General features: G+C 46.5%; 1 long non-coding RNA gene across 2 annotated transcripts; it reads left to right on the top strand.

Moving 5' to 3' along the window:
* Positions 1 to 1,096: 1,096 nt before the first annotated feature.
* Positions 1,097 to 8,615, top strand: LOC311441154. 2 transcript variants are annotated; one of them, XR_014695832.1, is made up of 2 exons: positions 1,097 to 1,254; positions 7,186 to 8,615. It is a non-coding gene; the product is annotated as an uncharacterized lncRNA (long non-coding RNA). The 2 variants fall into 2 exon arrangements; XR_014695833.1 differs by having other exon boundaries at positions 7,157 to 8,615.
* Positions 8,616 to 9,111: the final 496 nt, after the last annotated feature.

The following is a 9,111-nucleotide window of genomic DNA, read 5'->3' as shown; positions in this document are numbered from 1 at the left end:
TTTAGTGTGCCATTTCCTGATGCACTGCTAAAACGTATAGCGTGCAGCTGGCTAGAAAGGAGCCAGATCTTGTCTGCAGAGATGGGGTCGTGTCCTGCTGGAGGAGGGGGTGCAGTGGTGTGTCACTGAGTGTAACCTACATGGTGTCCAGTGAGGATTGTTGTTAATTGAATTGAAGAAGACAAATGGCCATTAGCTCAGTCTCCAAAGGACAATAACTGTACTAATAATGAAGCTGAACTCCCTAATACTGCTCTCTAGTATCTGTGAAGTTATATAATGGATGGAATATCATTAGGCAGGAGGAAAATGTCCAAATATGGGTGGGGAGGGGGGGGAGTTTACAGAATTTGCTGAGATCTGATGCTTGCTGCAAAACTTCAGAGCCAGCTTTTTTAAAGCGTGGAGACCTTTGAGTCTCATTTTTTATCCTCTTTCCCTTCCCTTCCCTTCTTTCTTTTTTTTTTTTTTTTTTTTAAAGACAAAATTACATTCTAGGCAATGATTGCAGTGACATTAAGCTCAAGTGATCAAAAAGTGTTTTGCTGCGCCAATGTCAGCTGTTGAAGGGACAAGCGCTTGTGATGAATGTTTGATATCTGCCCATCTTGCTTGATATGTATCCCAGGAGGAAGACAGGAGACAACTTGATCAGTTCAGCAGTCCCGCTGGCATTTCTGTGGCCTCTGAAGCCATATTTCTCAAAGAACCTAAGGCCATCGTTGCAGGGGAGGGTCACACTTGATGCTGCTTTGACAAGGAGCCTTTGGCCACGGCTATAGGGCAGAGGAGGTATTTGTCATAATCGAACCTTTTTGCAGTTTCTAAAGGAAACTTGGGCAGAAAAATAAAAATAAAAATAAAGTAAAAAGTGCTTTCTATTAGTAACATTAGGCTGGAACTAGATCAGCAAGCAAACCATGGCACCATCCTGCATGCCCCTGTTTCACCACCCCAAAGTCCCTCTGGACCAGGAAGGAGCGGTGAACTGGAGCATCCTGGGGCTGGGGACTTGACACATGTGAATGTTATCTCTGTGATAAATTGCCAGGTGATGATGTGATGAATTGTGTTTATCCTGAGCAGCTGATGGCCCTGTCTGCCCTCTACTTATTGCACCACATGAGGTAGAATGCTCCCATCCTCAGAAGCACCTTCAGGCAGCAGTTGAGAGCTGCAGAAGCAACTATAGGATGGCTAAAGGCACGTGGACTTGAGGAAGAAGTCTCCTGGAGTTTTTTTGGGGGTTCACAGGTAAATTTGCTTTCCTGGAAGCAGAAACACTGCAGCTATTCCAGAAACCTTCTGCATAGTCTTCCGTAACAATCAGTCTCCTGGCTGTATGCTCTCCAATAACATCACCTAAGTGATTTCCCCCCAGGCAATAAGGTTAAGTCATGGGAAACAATTTCTATTTTTAATAACATTTTTGCTAAATATCCTGTCCCTGACTTTCCCCAGAGGCTTAGAATCCATCTGCAATAAGGGGGCTTTAAAAGGGCTTTAATAATAAATATAATACCGCCATTCTTTTATGCTTGTAACTATTCATGCTTGAGTGAATTCCCTGATCTTTTTATGGGTCTGTTGAAATATATTGTGCAAGTCAAGGGCAGGCCTGTTTTTAAGCTTCTTGTGTTCCCCTGCTTTAATTCTTTTTATCTCTAGCTAACAGTCCAGATAATGTGGTCCTGATGTTGTATTTATCCATGCACAATGGCAACAAAGCCCAGGGAGCAGCACGCAACCTTGCTGCACCCCTAGGGGCTGTGACTACCCAGTGCTGTCTCTCGAAGACCATAAGGGCTCTGGTAGGAGTACTGCACTGAGCTACACCACCAGGAGACTTCAGCAGTGGGACAGAGATGTCTACCCTTGGCCCTACCTTCAGTCTACCTGCCTTGACTTGGAAAGGAGTTTTAGAGCCATCAGAAATATACATTTGAAACAAACAAACAAAAAAAAAAAAACCAGCATCCTTCTCAATACCTTTTCAGCCCAGCCCTGTGCACATCCTGCAAAGGCATTCCTTTTGTTTACTTCTAGAGTTCAAACAGCCTGGAGATCTGTGACTTTCCCCTCCTCTTTCAGGAACCCTCAAGAAGCAGACTCCCTCACTCTAAAGCTGTCAGAGCTCTGACAGCCTCAATAGCCCTGACCAGCCTCACCTGGGCCCTCCACCCAGCCCACTGCTCCACCAGCTCTGTTTAATCTCAGATCTGAGCCTTCAGGCCTGACCGGAGTGATGCTGTAGGTGTGCCTGAGCTGTCCCCCAGCAGCTGCTGCAGAGAGAGCCTCTGTAGCTTCTTTCCTTGGAGATTTTTTTTCATCTGAGCTGTTGCTTTCTGTGTCAGACCCTTTTCATCTCAGACCTTTCTTCTGTTGAGCAGCCAGGCTGTGTTCCTGCCCTGGGTGTCTTTGCTCAGCTCTTCCCTGTGAATGAGTTTGTGTTCGCTGGAGCCGGCAAAGCCCTTGGCTGGCACAGCTCAGGGAGTTTGCCCTCTGAGCATGACAGTCAGAAGGATGGGAATTTCTGGACTAATTTACTGTAAACAATGATCCATAATAGGTCGCTTCTCCCTTCAGCAGCTCAGCAATTAAATCTATCGGAGACATGAATGTAATTGGACTGCTGGCAATTGGCACTTGGAGGAGTCCGGAGAGCTCTTCCAGTGACTTCCTGGGATTTTATTTTCACCACCTGGGATTTTATTTGCCTTTTGGCTGTGCTCGTTCAGCCCAGGAGTTCTTTGCTCAAGGATACCTGGACACCCAAGGGTTTGAGGTGTATAAAACTGAAGGCTGCTTGGTAAGGAGAAGGTGCAGGGCAGGAAGGTGAGGGTGGACCCTCATGAGGAGAGGGTGGGCCAGGTCCAAGCCCTGCTTAGTGCTGAAGGCAGCCTGTCTGTGGCAGAGGCAGGCTGGTAGCAGGTCAAAGCAGGGCTGTGATCAGGGCCATTGGTGGCTGTGCTGTGCCTCAGCTTCCCCCCGAAGGAGCAGGGGTCACTTGGGAGCAAGGAGGCCAAGTGGGGACCCTTTGTGGCCTGGCACATGCCGGGTGTCAGAGTGGGTCCAGGGACTGTCTTGTGGCAAGTGGCTGGGCTGTCCCTGTCCCCCCAGCCCTGGCAGATGCGATGGACAAACTGCTGGAGGTCAGAGGCACATAAATGACAGCAGTCACTAATAACTATTGGATTCAAGCCAATAATTGAGATATGTAGACACCACGTGGGCAATCACAGCATGAGACTGGCGTCCTCCTGTCAGGTATGAATGGGCTTTGATCATGCCTGTGGCTTCGTGACACCCAAGGAAGTAGGATTTATCTTGGGTTAAAAGGGGAAAGAGAACCTTGTTAGAAAAAAAATGCACCAGATACCCCAGAGCTGGGACTAAAATTGTAATAAATTTTAAATTCTTGAATGAAAATGTTTCTAATCCCAGGTCGGGAAGCATGAAGAAGCTCTTTGAATTCAATCTACAGAGCAGAAACTTTGCCAAGATCAGCCGTTGCTTAAAGAGTTTGGGTTGGGGCCAAATTTGGAGGCTGGCTGCCTTCTTGCTGAGCAGGTCTCTGGAGACACCCTCAGTGCGCCGAGCTGAGGCTTCCAGGAGTGGCCACTGACGTTCAAGGCAGCTGATGTCTGAGGCAGCTCGAATCAGTCACCTTGAAAATCGGGGACTTTCATATCATTTCCAGTTGGACCATTAAGTATCAAAGCCCATAAAATCATTCATCCTCTTCTGCTGTGGCCTCTTCATTCTGCCTCCCCCTCTCCTTCATGGTAAACTGTTTCATCCAATAGGGTTTGTCTGAGGTACTTTGGATTTCAGCCACATATATATTATTTTTATCTCTCCTGCTATTTTGCTGGGCTTCTGTACATGCAGGATCACTGTTTTATCTGTAATTTTAACAGTGAGGATGTGAATTAGAGGATTTTTATTTCACTTGTGGCTTTCCATCCACTATTGTGTATTAAACCAAGCTTTGCTTGAAGACAATAATAATAAATATCCTTTGTGTCTTCCCTGTTATAATGTAGTGATCTGTTTGTCTGTATGAGAGAACAGTTCTGCAATATCATCACCCAAAGTCCCCAATATCTCTACCGTATCCCAGTTAATTATATGGTGCTGCTGTTTCGTATGGACCCCAGTTGGATCATTTTGCTGCAGACATTATTCTGGGAGGAAAGTAGATGCTATTAACTTTAACAAACAATTTTTTAAAGTGATCAAACCCACCCAAGTCTGGTTTTCTGCAAAAGTCCCAGGAGAAATCTGTGCTGCAGATGTACATGCTGGCATTGTCAGCATGAGTGGAGCTGGCAGGATTTAACCAGAGAGGGAAAAAACTTCTTTTGATTGAAAAATCTTACTTTCAGTGTAACAAAGATGATTATCATCAGTGGTGGATTGTTTTAGGGACCTCAGTCTTCCCAACTGTCCTGCCAAGTGACTGATAATATCAGGAGTTTTGTGTAAACAAAAATGCATTAAAACTTACTTATTCGAGAAATAGAAAGGACTGCTGCTTTTTAGTGAACCAGAGTTTGGAGGGGCCTTTCACTTTTGTCAGGAATGGTTGGAAAATCAAGGAGGCACTTACTTGCCTAGCTGTCATCATACCACAATGCCGGGGACCTTCTCTAGTGACAGCATCTCTGGGCAAGCTAGCTAGTCCTTCACTGCAACTGTGTCTGGTTTGTGTCACTTTTTTAGCATCTTGCTCCTTCTTTCCCTTCTGTCACTGCCTATTCAGGGCAGTGCTTGGGCTGTCCCCTCTGTGAAGATGGTGACAGAGGGCAGCATCCCTGGCTCAGAACAGGGAGGCACACAAGCTTGTGGTGAGGGAAAAGAGCCCTTGACATGGCTTAACCTCAGCATTGTGCAAGTCAGCTGTCTGTTGAAGGGTGGAGAAGCCCTCTCCACCTCTATGGGAGTGGTGGTGAGAAGGGGACGCTGCTGATGTCAGGTTATTCAGGGACATGGGATGCATTTCAGGCATGCTTTGGGAAACCCTCTGCAAAGCAGCATAGGTGAAGCTTGTCTGACCTGAGATGAACGCCACGTGTCAGATCTTCTCCATCAGTCAGTCTTTAAAACTTTGTCCGGCTGAGAAGTTAATTGTTAATCTGTTCTGTAGCTTTTGCAGAGTGTTTCCATTTACATGCACAGTCCGACCTTCCTCTCAGGCAGAATAAATAACCAATAAATTATTCAAAGAAGCATTTACCATAGGTGAAAATTAACACTTGCATCAGTGCAGGCAATTGGCTCTGGGGTGGGCTCGGCTCTGTTCCAGCTTCAGGGTGGGACTGGGAGCAGCCGGGGGGACCACAGGCTGAGGTGGGACAAACCACTTTGTCCCTGGGAGCTCTTCAGGGCCCTCCAGGCACACTCCTCAGGGGAGGCTTAGGGGACACAGGGCGCTTTTCCCAAAGCTGGCAGGAAATCATGATGCCAGGATGAAGCTGTTGCAAAGGAGATGGAGAAATAGGAGAGACAGCCATGTTCTCTCCTATTGAGAGGGGAGAAGACCTAAGCTGACCATGAAAGAAAATAGACATCTGCTGGCTCTTGCTCTCACTTGGAAAAAAAATAAATAGGTCTGTTTGCAAAAGAGAGGCAGATAAGAAGCTAGATCCTGCTGCATGGAAAGCTAGATGAGGATGAGAAGATACTGCAGCTGCACCCTGCAAGGCTGTCTTGCATCCAGTCATTGAAGGTGACTGCCATCCACTGGTGTCACCACAGCTAACCATAGCTGTGGGGTGTGGAGACCTCCAGGGCTTTCTGGCAGCCCTTCAAAGCAGCAACAGCAATGCTGTGCAAGTGGGTGCTGCTCAGGACCTCAGGCTGGTTCATCAGGGGATGCATGCCAAGAGATAAGAGTTCCACGATGCAGCATTGATCTGTACGTACTCATCTGAGCTAGGGTGCTGCTTGGAGCTGGGCGTGCAGGCAGGCAATCCCTCCTGCTGCTGGCTAATCTGGTTTGAGCAGTTTCTGCTCTGGTGCTGGCTCCTCAGTGTCATCAACCTCCCTCTCCTGATCAGAATTTACTGCTGATTTAGTCCTGCTGGCATAAATGTTGACCTGACTGCTCCTTAACTCTCTCCAGATATGTTCCTGGAGTTAAAACGCATGCAAGGGTCACTTGGTACAATGTTCTTTTTTTATTGACTCGCTGCAAAACTTTTGTTTAAATAACAAAAAATCCGTACTTTGCTAACTCATGCTGGAGGCTAAGTGTGAAGTAGGGAGGAGCAGGAGCGGCCTGGTGCAGTTTTTCTCATGGTGTCTGGGTGGCTGTGTCCGAGGGATGCACCCCAGGTCTGCATGTGGAGCTCGATTTGCCCTTCTGGGTACCAGGAGTGGGCTCCCTCACCTTCACATCATACTTCTACAAGCAAGGGAGGGGACACCTAGAGGGAAAAGAGCAATAGTGAGACTAATTTGGGGGGGACAGGTGGGAAAACTTCCAAATGTGCCCTGCATCACTGCAGGGCTGGGAGTCTGGCAGTCACATGGCTGCTGAGATCACCTTGTTAGTCCTAAAACCCATCTCAGGCAGCCCATGCATTGCAAATAGCTGTTTATCTCCAGCTGTCCTTTTTCTCTCTCTGTCTCCAGCCCAAGGACTTGCTGAGGGGGTGGAAAACCATTTCAGGGTGTGTGGTGGGTTGAATTTTCTTTCATCAATGGACAAGAAAATTTGCAGATTGAAAAAAGGAGATTGAAAACTTCCATTTTGTTTGCTGTTAAACCCATTTGTGTCTGAGAAAGGCTTTACTGAGAGAACTTGGATTGCTTCTTGTAATGGAGGAGTGCCCTCTACTCCCCAAGAGCTGCAGGATGTGGGTGCAGAGGGCTTGGGCCTCCTGTGGGCCCCAGCTGGTCAGCTCAGAGTCCGCAGCTGAGCCCCGTGGGCAAAGAGCTGCAGCTGCCTGTCCAAGCCCTGTTGGCTAAATCAGGATGCCTACAGGAAAATGCACCCTGAGCAGACCAAGTTGTTGTTAAAGGTCCAATCAACATGGTCATCACGCTCCACTGGCAGGAGTCAACCCTCTGTCTTGTTCCTTGGCCTCTTGTCCTTTGGAGAATGCAGCATTCAATTATTATTTTAATAACTTTTTTTTTTTTTTTTAAGCTACTCTGCCTGCTTTTCTGATTTCACAGAAGATTTCTGAACTCTTGGGAGCAGCAGCTCATCATGCTGAGGTCACCTGCTTATCTGTTTGCTCCAGTACAGCAGTGTCATTATTGGGTTCCTCTCCAGCGTTTGGCTGCAGCTCAGAAGAGGCAAGAGCTTCTTCAGGTATCATTTACTTCAAGGATAGTCCTGAACTCTCTATCAAGAAAATCTGAGCTCCCTGTAGGCGTGGATTGGTATCTAAGAAGCAACAGGCTGACTAAGGTTGTAGATGTAATGCTGAGCGTGCTTTTCTCCCTGTGTATCAGCCCTGAAGCGTGTGTTGGGTGAATGGGGTATTTCTTCTTCAAAAGGTTTGGGCATTTCATGTGGCACTGCTTTGACTTTTAGGGGGGAAATCATCAGGGCGTTTATTACGTCTGGGCAGAAAAATCATCCTGCCTGCCTGAAGTTACTATGTAATTCCAATAATATTTCAGGCAATGTTAATATGGGTTCTTAGAAGAGGCAGTCCAAGGAGATGGGAATATTGAAATATTCCAGGAGTCCATTGTGAAACAAAGCACGAGGGCTTTACCATGGAGAATCTCTTCTCTGAACTAACCCAGGTAACTCCAGAATAAAAAGTAGCTATTAATATTAAAGGCAAGTGTTACCTGGTGCCATAGTCTCCACTGAATTCAAACACTGTTGGAAAGCACAAAATTAAGAGGGACTGTTATGGCAGCTGGAAAAGGAAATATCATACATGAACCAAATATGAAACCTGAGGAAAAATTGTCCTGTTGGTGCTGTACCAAAGTCCATTAATTGCAACCTGTGGATTTTTTGAAGGAACAGGCACTTTTGTACTCCGAGAACAATTCTCTGTGAGAGAGAAGCCTCCCTTTTTTGGAAGAACCCTACAATTTTCACTATTTTGCAAGGGGTGGGAAATTTCCAAAACACCAGTAAGTGAATTACATTCATCAGGGTTCTCATATTTTCTTCCCAAGGACAGCATCCCCTAACCAGTGCAATCACCCCAGCACTGCTCCCAGACCTCTTCCTGGCTGGCCGACACTGCCAAGCAGGTGATTTTCCTGCCCCCTGCCTCGGTTTCCCCATCAGCAGACTGGAAGCAGTGGAGACCAACTTAACCTGCTGAAACCCACTGAGGCGAAAGCAGCAGTACCTATTGTCAGCCTGAAACTGAACAAGTTGTTTGTTTCCAGCTAATCAGCACGTAACATAAAAGGTCACTCTGGTTGTAAAAGCAAGATGCTATTTTAGGCCTAAAGATTATTATTAAAGTGGAAATGGAAAATAACCTGAAAAGAGGGATTGAAAACACAACACAAATGTTACCCATATTTCACTGAAAACAAGAAATTGCTCGACTCTTGACAGCATCCTTCCTCCTACAAGGATGGATTTTTATAACAGTGCATTATTAATAGTCACATCAATGCATGACTCAGAGGAGAGACTATCTGGTAAATAGAGGCTGGTTGGGATATTGCCATGTTACATTAACTTTATTTCTGTTGGGCCACGTATTTCCACCAGTTTGGGATTATTCTCCTTTCCTTGTCAATAAGGATGTTTGAAGTCATTTCCGCAGAAAGCCCCATTTGTTCTCAGCACAAGCGTTTGCAGTAAGTCTACACTTTCCTCAGATACAAGAGATCCTTTCTCCATCTCTACAAGCGACCACAGAAAGCCCTGAAAGTCTCCTTGTAGGTGGAGGGCTTTGGTGGCATTCGGGAGGGTTGTGCTGTGGCCACCTATGTCACAGATCGCCCCAGTGGGCTCAAGTCCAAGGGAGCAGGTGCCTTTTGGGGAGTTGTTCTGCCTTGGGGGTTTCTGTTAGAATTGAAATGCTTGCTAGACACAAATATGTCTTCCATCTAGATTTTTCTGGGACTAAACAAGCCATTCCTGTGAAAGCAGCCAGAAATTAGCCGCTCATG

The sequence above is a fragment of the Aythya ferina genome, assembly GCF_964211825.1.
Source record: "Aythya ferina genome assembly, chromosome: 9".
Lineage (NCBI taxonomy): Eukaryota > Metazoa > Chordata > Aves > Anseriformes > Anatidae > Aythya > Aythya ferina.
This window is presented reverse-complemented; position numbering and strand designations above follow the sequence as displayed.